This window comes from Dasypus novemcinctus, chromosome 30, assembly GCF_030445035.2.
Source record: "Dasypus novemcinctus isolate mDasNov1 chromosome 30, mDasNov1.1.hap2, whole genome shotgun sequence".
NCBI classification, from domain to species: domain Eukaryota; kingdom Metazoa; phylum Chordata; class Mammalia; order Cingulata; family Dasypodidae; genus Dasypus; species Dasypus novemcinctus.
Window position 1 is genome coordinate 11,027,983 of NC_080702.1, and position 13,162 is coordinate 11,041,144.

Sequence of the window (13,162 nt, forward strand, 5' to 3'; positions counted from 1 at the left end):
ATAGCCAGGTCCTGAGCCTCAACAGACTCCAGCACCTACAATCTGATTTATTGGACTTACCACACTCAGCTAAGATGGAGTTGAAGAAGGACAACCACCACACCATGGAGCCTAGAGTGATTACAACTGAAAATGGGAGGATTCCATCCAGCATCCATGTGGAATCTGAGCCTCCTCTTGACATAGAGGTGCAATGGACACAACCAATCCAATGTCCACATAGAAGAGGTGGCATTGGATTGGGAAAAGTGGACATGGTGGTCGATGGGTGTGGGGAAAGGCAGGAGGAGATGAGAGGTGGAGGCATCTTTGGGACGTGGAGCTGCCCTGGATGGTGCTTCAGGGGTAGTCACCGGACATTGTGGATCCTCACAGGGCCCACTGGATGGAATGGAGGAGAGTGTGGGCCATGATGTGGACCATTGTCTATGAGGTGCAGAGGTGCCCAAAGATGTACTTACCAAATCCAATGGATGTGTCATGATGATGGGAACGAGTGTTGTTGGGGGAGGGAGAGGGGGGGGTGGGGGGTGGGGTTGAATGGGACCTCACATATATATTTTTAATGTAATATTATTACAAAGTCAATAAAAAAATAAAATAAAATAAAAAAATAAAATATAAATAAAATAAAAAGTGGATATTTAGATAAATACCTAGAAATGTACCTTTGTTTACCACGGAAAAGATTTCCCTTCAAAATAAAAAAAGAAGTAAACACCATATTCATCATTTTAACCAAAATCGGCATATAAAATCTAATACATTTAGGTTTCATTCTAGGTGCAAATGAGGATAGGAAATCTTCCTCATCTTGCCACCGCTGCGCACACACATTTAGATTCTCTTTATGTACTGCTTCAACAGGTATAAAATAGTTATTGATCTAATAGTCCATCTGGAGATAGAAAACAAAATTGAACAGGTACATAACAAATAATCTAAATTTTAAAAAAGAAAGTTAAAAAATGATGTTCTAAGGCTGAAAAAAAGTAAATAATTTTCAAATCAATTTTGAAAATAACAGATGAGAAAAAAATCATTTTGAAATGTGGAGACTAAAGAAGGTTTTCTGGATGAAACTAATAAAAGCCTTTAAAAATGGATAATATTGGGATGGAATAGGGTAGGAGAAGATCACTTTTACTTGTGGGGCGTATTATAATGACTGGAAGAAAAGGAAACGAGTTTGAGGAAGGAAGATGTATAAAATTCAACATATAGCATACATGTTCATACAATAATAGAAGTGTTATCAAAAATGAAAGTTTTAAAAGTATATTTTGAATCAATGTTATTTAAAACAACTGGTTTCAAGTCATTCATATTCATCATAAAACAAAAATATATTAAACAGAATACACAACTTAACAAAAGTTACAAGTAAATTCTCCTTAGAAATATATCATTTGTTTTAAAAAGATTATTGGTGAATCCTTTTAAACTTCTAAAGTTCAATATGACAAAAATTTTAAGCTACAATGACAAACGCGTATTTGAAAGGTGAAGCACATTTGAAGTCATTTGATCTATTGGGAGAACTGACTATTGGATGATTCACTTGTCTTTTTTCTTTTTTTTTTTTTTTTGGTCTTTATTTTTTGAATGTTACATTCAAAAAACATGAGGTCCCCATTTACACGCCATCCCCCTCACCCCACTCCTCCCTCCCCCCAAAACAACAACCTCCTCCATCATCATGAGACATTCACTGCATTTGGTGAATACATCTCTGAGCACTGCTGCACCTCATGGTCAATGGTTCACATCATAGTCCACACTCTCCCACAGTCCACCCAGTGGGCCATAGGAGGACATACAATGTCTGGTAACTGTCGCTGCAGTACCACCCAGGACAACTCCAACCCCCCAAAATGCCCCCACATCACATCTCTTCCTCCCACTCCCTACCCCCAGCAGCCACCATGGCCACTTTCTCCACACCAGTGCCACATTTTCTTTGATTACTAATCACAATAGTTCATGAATAGAATATCAGTAAGTCCACTCTACCCCATACTCTATTACTCCATCCTGTGGACCTTAGAATGGTTGTGTCCACTCCACATCTATATCGAGAGGGGGCTTAGATTCCATATGGATGCTGGATGCGATTCTCCTGCTTTCAGTTCTAGGCACTCTTGGCTTCCTGGTGTGGTGGTTGAACTTCTTCACCTCCATGTTAGCTGAGTGGGGTAAGTCCAATAAAGCAGAGTGTAGGAGTTGCAATATGTTGAGTCTCAGGGCCTGGTTATCACATGGTCAGTCCAGAGATTCAGGTCCCCTGGGTATACATTAAACCCAGCACCAACTACAGTTCTGGTAAAAGTAACAGGAGAGGCTTATGGGCAGAGATCACATCTGAGTCCAGCTCCATCACACAGAAACACAAACTCCTAAGTGGGGCCAACTGACATGGCACTGAACTCCATCTGCCATGATCATAGAACCTGTGGGTCTCTGTAGCCCTCAGAAGAACCAATACCTGGGGTTGTATCTACTTTATCTGTCTCTGGGACTCTGCTCAGCTGTGCATAAGGGCAACCCCTCTAATAATCTCCTGGCTCTTTTTGGAGACTCACAGCCATATAAACTCATTTGTCCTTTCCATTTCCCCCTTTTATTCAGGTCAAAAAGCATTTTTAACTCCTGGTATTATATGTAGACTGAAATATTCTGCTGGTCCAAGTTGACCCTTTTATTCAAGGTCATTTTCTAGTTGCATCATCAGCTGGTACTTGGTAGTAGTCCCTCAGCACCAGGGAGGCTCATCCCCGGGAGTTATGTCCCACGCTAGGGGGAAGGCCACACATTTACATGGCTTTGAGTCTGGCCACATTTGAGCTACACGGAGGCTCTCAGGAGGTAACTCTTAGGTACCCTGCAGCTCTAGGCCTTGTTCTTATTTCAGGTGCACAGGCTCACAAGCATAGTCATTAGTATGAAGGGCTCATTGCTGGACCTTCCTTCTATTTTGGCCTTTGCCATTGGACTTGGGGGATTGTTGCTGTTCCTTTAGGGACTGAGATAGAGCTCCCCTGGCTAGGAACTTAGCACTACCTCACTTTAACAGGCTTTAATAATGAGTTCCCAGAAAACACTGTAATTGAAATTATTCATGATTTTCTAAGAAGAGGCATTAGACTGAATGGTATATGGACCACAGCAAGGGCAAAATGAGTAGTTTGGACAAATAGGTCTCCATGATCTCTCTGTTCTTACATTTTCTGATTCTCAGGTAAACTGTTCCAAACTTCTTATTTTTGTCTTAGCAGATGATGTTCCCCCTAGAGGTATGGGAAGGGCCAATGATAGCTCCCCCATGGGTTTCATCCTTCTGGGCTTCTCAGACCGCCCTCACCTAGAGGCTGTGCTCTCTGTAGTTGTCCTTTTCTTCTCTCTCCTGACACTTGAGGGAAACTTCATCATCATCATCATCTCATACCTGGATCCTCTTCTCCACACCCCCATGTACTTTTTCCTAAGAAACCTCTCCTTCCTGGACCTCTGCTTCACCATTAGCCATGCCCCTCAAACCCTAGTTAAGCAGGGAGGACCAGAGAAGACCATCACTTATGGAGGTTGTGTGGTCCAACTCTACACCTCTCTAGCCCTGGGCTCTACAGAGTGCATCCTTTTGGCTGTGATGGCCTTCGATCGCTTTGTTGCTGTCTGCAAACCCTTACCCTATGTAATCTTCATGAACATGTGGCTTTGTCAGCAGCTGGCACCTATCTCCTGGAAAAGTGTTCTGGCCAATTCTTTAATCCATGCTACCTTCATCTTGCAGTTGCCTCTATGTTTGGACAAATAGGTCTTTGGGAAGTATCAGCTCTCCTTAAATTGGCTGTGTGAACACCACCGTTAATGAATTGGTGCTTTTTGTCATTAGTGCCCTGTTTCTCCTAATCCTTCCAACACTCATCCTTATCTCCTACGGCTTCATAACCCAAGCTGTTCTGAGGGTCAAAACAGTGGAGGCAAGATATAAATCCTGTAGCACCTGCTCCTCCCACCTCATTGTGATGAGCATTTCTAATGGCACCATCATCTATATGTATCTCCAGCCAAGTGGCAGTTATAGCCAGAACCAAGGCAAATTTATCTCCCTTTTCTACACCATGGTGACTCCCACCTTAAATCCTATCATCTGTATTCTAAGGAACAGGATGTGAAGGAGGCTCTGAAAAAACTTCTCTCAGGAAAACTGTATTCCCTCTGGATGTGATACACATGGAAGGGGTTACAAGTCATGTGGTTTTATCCAACTTTTATTTACACAAATTCATGGTTCTTAATTTTACAGCAATTGAATTAGTGCTCCCTTATTTTATCTCATAAGGGCTTTCCCCCTCTTATCTGTAAATAGGTAAATTGTATATAGGCTTATTTAAGTCAGTATTTGAGACACAGAAAAGAGACCTCTGCATGGTTATGTTATGATACTTGCCAGCAAACTTTTATTTCTGCCACTTATTTTCCAATGGTTAAAAAAGTCAAATAGTTGCCAACTGTTTGCCTAGGTAATATTTTTGTTTTTCTTTAATTTCATTGAATTCTTCAATTTTTTTTTCAGTCTTCTGCCAAACATGTTTACTTGAAAAATCTCCCATTAAAGCTTCATGCTGCAGAAGAAGAAATTTCTATGTTACCTTAACTACAGTAGAAAAATACTGCTCATAGTTCAGATTTATTAAGCAGTAGGATATCATATTAACTATTATTTCCCTTAACCCATTTATCACTAAGAATTCCTTCCAAGAAGGAGTAAGAGAAACAAAATATAACAAACATGTTATTTTACATAACTTAGTGAATGTATCTGATCATTTGGTCTGCAGTCACTACCAGTGTTTGGAAAATACAAACATTTTAAAAGTGAAAAGAATGAAATAATTTTATTCTGTCATTTAATATGTTAGGTGTATAAAAGTAAATGCAATTTAAAAATGACACTATGTTCTTAATAATGAATATTGTTTAAGGATAATAAAGAAATGTTATTTGTTTCAGCAAAATATATAAAAATCATCTCAGCAAATCAATAATATACTACAGATGAGATGAGCTGGCTTGTGATTTATTTTATTTTTTGGAAGTGAATGTACAGACCCCACTTCATAGATACAGTGTTAACCTGTGTTGGCTGCAGTAAGAATTCTGTGTGTATCTGGGTGATAGTATAGTTGGAAAAGATCATGGTGCACTCAGAAATATTATATAAATAAATAAATAAAGACAAATATTATTGGACTGAGAATTTAGTCTTTGTTTCTAGTGTGTTATCTCTTTTAAAAGATTGTGATGAGTTATTTGAAACTTTTTCTGTGTTTTTGTATAATTTACAAAAAAGCAGTAACTGTTCATAAATTAAGGTTTTTCTGTTATCAATATAGGCATGAACTAATGTGTATAACATGTTTTAGGTTGAAATGTATTGATTTTATTGTTAGAAGGGGGAATAAAACATTATTATAGCAAAAATGAGAACATCATCACACTATGAATATAAAGCAGATAAAACCAACTTTGAAAGAAATAAGTACAAGCAACTCATAACTTGTTTTATCAAAAGACAGGGTTGAGCTTTTTCACATTGTCAATAGCTTATAATACAGAAGAACATTAGTTACACAATTGGTTGATGCAAGATAATTCATGTTTACATTATTCAAAAGCAATGAGGCACAGAGTAAAAAGTCAACAGCAGGTATACATATGGCATTAATGAGAGACATACTCAACTAACTTGGATTTTTTTTCCATGGAAATGTCATGTTACATATTATTTTGTGTTATTTGTTGTTGATGTTAGAGATGATGCTGTATGTAACATAGTAAAGATAAGAATAGTTGCTTTGAGATTAGAAGTAAAAGATTACAAGTCATACAAGTTTTTTATTGCAAGGAAGTAAGATTAGATATAAACTGAAAGGATTTGAACCTTAATGCTTTATTTCATTCTGACAAATGAACAGAGATTTTGGACTTTCACAACTATAATTCACTAATCTGTATCAGAAATAATGTATATAGTGAATCTAGTAAATTATATTAAATCAGAATCATAGAGTATTTATTTTTAGGGGGCTCGTGAAGTTACAAACAATGCATTCAAGGAATTGCTTGAAAGCACTGAGGTTTCTTTCTGTCCATGTCTATGCACTCAGGTGTCATAATTCAGTGAAATCTCATTAGATATTTAATTTAATATCAGGTAGATATATTACTCCAGAGATGAAAATTCACAAGATTTTGGTGAGGATATAAGTTTTTATTCAGAAGATCAAATTGTGGTACAAATAGTTTCCTTACTATGATGAAAATAAAATCTGCTATATAATCGATAATACTTTTCATTAAATGGGTTAAAATTGTGAAGTACTATTTGATCATTCTATAAATATAGCATCTAAACAGATATGTTTTTGGCACAACAGAGAACATGAATGACCACAATGAAAGTAGTTGTCTAAGATCTTCTAATCGAATATTGAGACTTCAAGAATATGAATTTGAAATTTTAATGCATTAGACTGCAAACAAAAGACTTCACTGGGATATCTCTCCATAATTCTAGGTTTTGACCTAGAAATAATCAGAACTCTCCGGAAAATAATCATTAATAATTACTTCCATTTCCAAAAATATATAAATTTAGGTGATAATTTTCTAAATTTAGTAATAAAAAAGAATACAGGGTAATTACCTTAAACTGTTCTTCATTATGCAAATCAGAGAAACCATGATGAAGAAATGATGTCATGCTTCTGATTATTTTGTTTATTTTATAGTCTTATTTATGATACATAGATCACACAAAATGTTACATTTAAAAATATAAGAGGTTCCCTTATATTTCACTCTCCACCCCCACTCCTCCCACATCAACAACCTCTTTCATTAGTATGGCACATCCATTGCATTTGATGAATACATTTTGGAGCACTGCTACACTGCATGGATTATAGTTTACATTGTAGTTTACACTCTCCCCCTGTACATTTGGTGGGTTATGGAAGGATATAAAATGTTCTGCATCTGTCCATGCAGTATCATTCTGGACAATTCCAAGTCCTGAAAATTCCTCCATATCACACGTCTTCTTTCCTCTCCCTGTTCCCAGCAACTCCAGTGGCCACTGTCTCCACATCAATGATACAACTTCTTCCATTGTTAGAGTCACAATAATTCTATAGTAGAAAACCAGTAATTCCACTCTAATACATACTTTATTCCTCAATCCTGCAGACCCTGGGATAGTGATGTCCACTCCACCTCTAAATTGAGAGGGGATTTGGTTCTTACATGGCTGAAGGATACAATTTTCCTGCTTGAACTTGTAGACTCTCTCGGTTCCCTGGTATGGTGGTTGACAATTCTCACTTCCCTGTTAGTTGACCTGGGGAAGTGCAATGAACTGGAGAGTAGATGTTGCAACTCTGCTAAGGCTCAGGGCCCAGCTGGCACATGGACAGTCCAAAGATTCAAATCTCCTGAACATAAACCAATCCCAGTACCAGTCACAGGTTCAGTAAATGTGACAGAAGAACCACATGTAGCGAAGTCATATCTGAGTCCAAATACATCACACTCAGGAGCACAAATTCCCAAGTAGGGCCCACTGGCAAGGCACTGAATTCCAGAGCCATCTGCCATGACTGTAAGGACCTGTGTGTCTCTGTAGCTCTCAGGAGCACCACTATCTGGGGTTTTATCTACTTTGACTGTCTCTGGGGTCTTGCTGAGATGTTTGTAAGCATGACCCCTTTGATGACCTCCTGACTCATTTTGAAGTCTCTTAGCCATATAAACTCATTTGTCTTTACCATTTCCCCCTTTTATTCAAGGTCTTTTTCTAGTTGCATCACCAGCTGGTGCTTGGTAGGTAATCCCTTGGTACAGGGAGTCTCATCCCTCGGAGTCATGTCCCACGTTGGGGGAAGATAATGCATTTACATGCTGAGTTTGGCTTAGAGAGCAGCCACATTTGAGCAATCTGGAGGTTTGCAGGAGGTAACTCTTAGGAACCCTGCAGCTCTAGGCCTAGTTGAAATTTCAAGCACACAGGCTCATAAGCATGGTCATCAGTATCAAGGGCACATCACTGGAAAATCCTTCTTCACTGTTCTTTGCCCTTGTACTTGGGGGATTGTTGCTTTTCCATTGGAGAATGTGGCAGAACTCCCCAGTATGTGAACTCAGCACTCCTTCGGTTGTCCTGTGTAACTCTAACCACTATGACAATACCCAAAGAACATCTGAACATATCAACCTACCCTATATGCATACACTGGAGAACTTCCTTCCACCCTGCATCCCCCATCAATGACACCCCACACCAGTGCTCCTCTCCTGCCATAGTTGAACCCCTCTGTGATCCAAAACTTCTTAAAAAATGAAGCCTAATATATTGCCAAATTCAATTAGTAGGAAAATGAAATAGTAATCATAGGTTTAAAGGTTAGAAATATAATACAAAATAGTTTAGAAAATCTAAAGTAAAGTAAAAAATAAATCGGGGTATTAAAAATGAAAAATATAATAAAACTTTTTTGACATTTTGCATTTCATCACTGTACATAGGTGTTGCCCTGTATGTACAGTGGCAAGGCAATCTTTCATTTCTTCCTCAGTGTCTTCATGCTTTTTTGAAAAAATTTTTATGTCTTCAAAAAAGTTTTAGGTCACAGTAAAGTCACATATAGAATACAGAGTACTCATGTATACCCAACATGAAACCCTTTTGGCCTTCACCCCCAATGATCTTTTTACATGTGGATATTACATTTGTTATGACTGATGTACACATATTGAAATATAGCTACTAACCATGGTTCCATTATGATTTACATTATGGTTTACTTTAGACTATATACTTTTATAAATTTTTGGTGAAATTTAACATGGCCTGTATCCATCATTGCATGATATGGTGGAACACTTCCACTGCCCCCAAGTTACACCCTCTTCCATCTATTCTATTCCTCTCTTCCCTCCACTCAGGGATCACAGTGACAACCAAGCCTCAATGCTTGAAGGACAAGATTCATAGATACTTGCAACAATACTGAGGGGTTGACGCACTAGTTTGTCATCTCCCATTGGGAGCCACCCATGCTCTCAAGAGACACCCTCCCCTCTGTTTGAGAACATCATACCTCCCCAGGATGGGAGCACATCTTCCTACTCATTGTATGGGTCTCCACCCACTGATAGAACATACTATGACAAAATGAGCACTCACTCACTCCATAGAAACCTGTCCCCAGAGCATCCTGTGCCAGATGACCCCCGTCAAAACCCTCAAAGCAATAACCCCTCATAATATTTTCTAAAGAGTTATCTCAACATTATAGTTTCAACCATATTCCTGACAATCTCCCATGTTCATCTGCTCCCCCGCAACTGTCCCACCAATTCCGTGGACAATCTGACCTATCCTCTCAACCCTAGCCCCCCTCAAGTCCACAAAGCCCAACCCAATATTTTCCCTATGCCCACATTTTAATTCTTCACTTCACAACTGCTTACCTCCACTTTACCATAGATTTCGCCTGTGTAGGCATCAGCACACAAAATTCCTCTCCCCCTTCCCCTATTTTCTATAAGTCTATCTTCCAGCCTCTAGCTCTCTCAAACAGCTTGGTTCGCTTAGTTCATATCAGAGAGGTCATGTAGTATTTGTCCTCTAATGTATGGCTTGCTTCGCTTAACATAAGGTCCTCACGATTCATCCATGTTAGTCCATGTGTTCGTACTGTATTCCTTTTTACAGCTGAGTAGTGTTCCAATGTATGTATATACCACATTTTAGATATCTATTCTTCTGTTGATGGGCATTTGGGATGATTCCAACTTTGGGCAATAGTGAATAATGTCTCTATGAACACTGGTGTGCATATGTCAGTTTGTGTCCTTGTTTTTAGTTCTTCTGGGTATATACCCAGCAGAGGAATTGCTGGGTTATATGGTACATCTATAGTTAGTTTTTTGAGGAACCACCAAACTGTCCTCCATAATGACTGGATCCTTCTACATTCTTACCAGCAGGGGATGAGGGTTCCCACTCCTCCACATCCTCTCCATACTTGTAGGCCTCTGTTTTTTTAATAACCACCAGTCTAATGAATACAAGATGGTTTCTCATTGTAGTTTTGATTTGCATTTCCCTAATAGCTAGTGATGTTGAACCTATTTTCATTTGCTTTTTATGCATTTGTATTTCTTCTTTGGAGAAGCATCTGTTCAAATCTCTTATCCAATTTTTTAATGCATTGTTTGTGTTTTTATTTTTTGAGATATATTATTTCTTTATATATGCTAGATAATAGGCTCCTATCAGATGTACGGTTACCAATTTTTTTCTCCCTTTGGATAGGCTATCTTTTCACTTTCTGGATAAAATGCTTTTAGGTGCAAAAGGATTTAATTTTGAAGAAGTCCCATTTATCTATTTTTTCTTTCTCAGCTTTTGCTTTGGGTTTGAAGTTCACGAAGCCATTTCCTCTTACAAGGTCCTGTACATGCTTCTTTACACTGTCTTCCAAGGACTTTATGGTATTGGCTCTTATATTTAGATCTTTGATCCATCTTGAGTTGATTTTTTATAAGGTGTGAGATGCTATTCTTCTCTCATTCTTTTGCATTTGTATATCCATTTCTTGAAGCACCAATTGTGAAGATACTATCTCTCCAAGTTGAGTGGATTTGGTGGCCTTGTTGAAAATCAGATGACTGAGTATGTGAGGATCTATATCAGAATTCTCAGTTCAGTTCCATTGGTCAATATGTCTATCCCTGTGTCAATACCATGCTGCTTTGGCCACTATAGCTTTGTAGTATGTTTTTAAGTCAGGTAGTGTAATTCCTCCAATTTCATTTTATTTTTCAATATGTCTGTGGCTATTCAGGGCCTCTTTCCTTTCCAAATAAATTTCATAGTTTTTCCAGTTCATTAAAAATGCTCTGTTGCTTTTTATTGGGATTGCATTAAATCCATAGATCAGTTTGTGTAGATAGACACTCTTGATGAGATTTAATCTTTCCATTCATGAACAGGGAATATTCTTCCATTTATTTAAGCCTTCTTTTATTTCCTTTAACAGTGCTGTGCAGTATTCTGTGTATAAGTCTTTTACATCTTTAAATTTATACCTAGATATTTCATTTTTGAATTTACTGTTGTAAATGATATTTTTTCTTGATTTCCTCCTCAGATCACTCATTATTGGTGTACAGAAATGCTACTTTTTTGTGTGCATTTATCTTATAACCTGTGACTTTACTTAACTTGTTTATAAGTTTTAGAAGTCTTATTGTAGATTTTTCAGGGCTTTTTATGTATAGGATCATGTTGTCTGCAAAGAGTGATATTTTGACTTCTTCCTTTTCAATTTGGATGCCTTTTATATCTGTTTCTTGCCTCAGTGCTTGAACAAGTACTTATAACACAGTGTTAAATAGGAGGGGTGATTGTGGGCATCCTTGTCTTGTTCCTGATCTTAGAAAGAAATATTCTAGGATTTCACCATTGTAAATGATGTTAGCTGTGCGTTTTTCATATATACCCTTGATCATGTTCAGAAAGTTTCCTTCTATTCTGTTCTTTTGCAGTGTTTAATCAGGACAGAAGGCTGTATTTTGTCAAATGCTTTTTCTGCATCAATAGATATAGTCATTTGATTTTTTTCTTTTGATCTGTTTATGTGGTGTATTACATTGATTGATTTTTTAATGTTGAACCATCTTTGCATACAGGGGATGAAACCCACTTGGTCATGGTATAATTTGTTTGATGCACTGTTGAATAAGATTAGCAAGTAATTTGTTGAGGATTTTAGCATCTAGGTTCATTAGAGAGATTGGTCTGTAATTTTCCTTTCTTGTGGTATTGTCTTTTTTTGGTCTTGGTATTAGAGTAATGTTGGTATCATAGAATGAGAGAGGCAATGTTCATAATATTTTGATTTTTTGGAATAGTTTATCAAGACTGGTGTTAGTTCTTTCTGAAATGTTTGGTAGAATTCACCTATGAAGCCATCTGGCCCAGGGATCTTCTTAGTTGGGAGGTTTTAAATGACTGATTCTTTTTCAGTTGTGATTTGTTCATTGATCAATAATTTCTTCTTTCATCAATGGAGGTTGCTTATGTGTTTCTAGGCATTGGTCCATTTCCTCCAAATTGTGCTTCTTGTTGGCATATAGTTTTTCAAAGTATCCTCTTATGTTACTTTTATTTCTGTGAGGTCGGTGTTAATATCCCTTTTCTTATTTCTTATTTTTTGTATTTGCATCTTTGATCTTTTTTTCTTTGTTAGACTAGCTAAGGGTTGTCAATTTTATTGATCTTCTAAATGAACTAGTTCTTTGCTTTATTTTTTTTAGTGCTTTCTTATTTTCTATTTCATTTAGTTATGCTCCGATCTTTGCTATTTCTTTCCTTCTTCTTCCTTTGGGGTTAGTTTGTGTTATGTTTTGTTTTTTTCTATTTCCTACAAGTGTGCAGTTAGGTCTTTAATTTTAGCTCTTTTTTCTTTTTTGATTTATGAATTTATGGCTATAAATTTCCCTCTCAGTACAGCTTTTGCTGAATCCCATAAGTTTTGATAGGTTGTGTTGTAATTTTCATTAGTTTCAAGGTAGTTACTGTTTTTTTGGGATTTCCTCCTTGACCCACTGTTTTTCTAAGGGTGTGTTGTTTAAATTCCATATATTTGTTCCTATTCTTGTTCTCTGGTCCTTGCAGATTTCCAGCTTCTTTCCACTGTGGTCAGAGATACTATTTTGTATGATTACAATCTTTCTGAATTCGTTTATTCTTTCTCTGTGACTTAGCATGTGGTCTCTCTTGGAGAATGACTCACGTGCACTTGAGAAGAATATCCTGCTGTGTTCGAGTGTAGTGTTCTGAATATGTCTATTAGGTGCAGATCCTCTAATATAGTATTCAAAGTATTTGTTTCTTTATTGATTCTCTGTTGAAATAGTCTGTCTAATGGTGATAATAAATTTGTTGAGGCATCTAGTCCTTCACTTAGTTTTTCTAGTTGTTGCCTCATGTATTTTGAGGCAAACTGTTTAGGCAATTAATATTTATGATTGTTTTTTCTTCTTGATAGATTACCCCATTTACTAATATGTAATGTACATCTTTTTCTCT

At 37.3% G+C, this 13,162-nt stretch overlaps 1 pseudogene; it reads left to right on the plus strand.

Annotated features, from left to right (window-relative positions):
• Positions 1-3,295: 3,295 nt before the first annotated feature.
• On the plus strand, positions 3,296-4,228 carry LOC131276663 (olfactory receptor 2G3-like; annotated as a pseudogene).
• Positions 4,229-13,162: the final 8,934 nt, after the last annotated feature.